Source organism: Oryzias melastigma, linkage group LG13, assembly GCF_002922805.2.
Source record: "Oryzias melastigma strain HK-1 linkage group LG13, ASM292280v2, whole genome shotgun sequence".
Lineage (NCBI taxonomy): Eukaryota > Metazoa > Chordata > Actinopteri > Beloniformes > Adrianichthyidae > Oryzias > Oryzias melastigma.
Window position 1 is genome coordinate 19,164,877 of NC_050524.1, and position 604 is coordinate 19,165,480.

The following is a 604-nucleotide window of genomic DNA, read 5'->3' on the forward strand; positions in this document are numbered from 1 at the left end:
GTAATGTACAGTGTCCTTGAGTGACCAGAAAGGCGCTTTGAAATAAAATGTATTATTATTATTATTAACTGTTTGCAATTTCAGTTTTCTAGACAACTCCTTACCAGATCCTGTGGTGCTGATTGTTTGGGCAAGGTCAAATGACTCAAATTATTTAAAACCGGTGAGATTTAAATCTCCTGGTGTTAGCGAAAAATGATTGAGCAATCCTTGACACAGACAGGTCTCAGCTTTCCAAAGGGACAGAAGTTAAGCTATTACAGCTCTGGAGAGTGCCCAAACTTTTGATCACCTTTTTTATGTTAGTTTCAAAGTGTAAATGACATATTAAAATAATGTTTCCTCTGCAATCTAATACTTTTGGAGATTTTTCTGTCTTTTCTTGGCTTGTTCATGCAGATTAATGACTTTTTACCTGGGGTGTCCAAACTTTTGATCCCCAACATAGGTGTTCTGTGTAACATAGCAGCTCATCATTTCTGCGTACTTGACATGTGTAACATCAGCTAAAGAGTTTTAAATAGATTAATTTCTGTTTCTCAGTTATTAACTAGCAGTAATTTTATATATATATATATATATATATATATACCATTTTTGACAA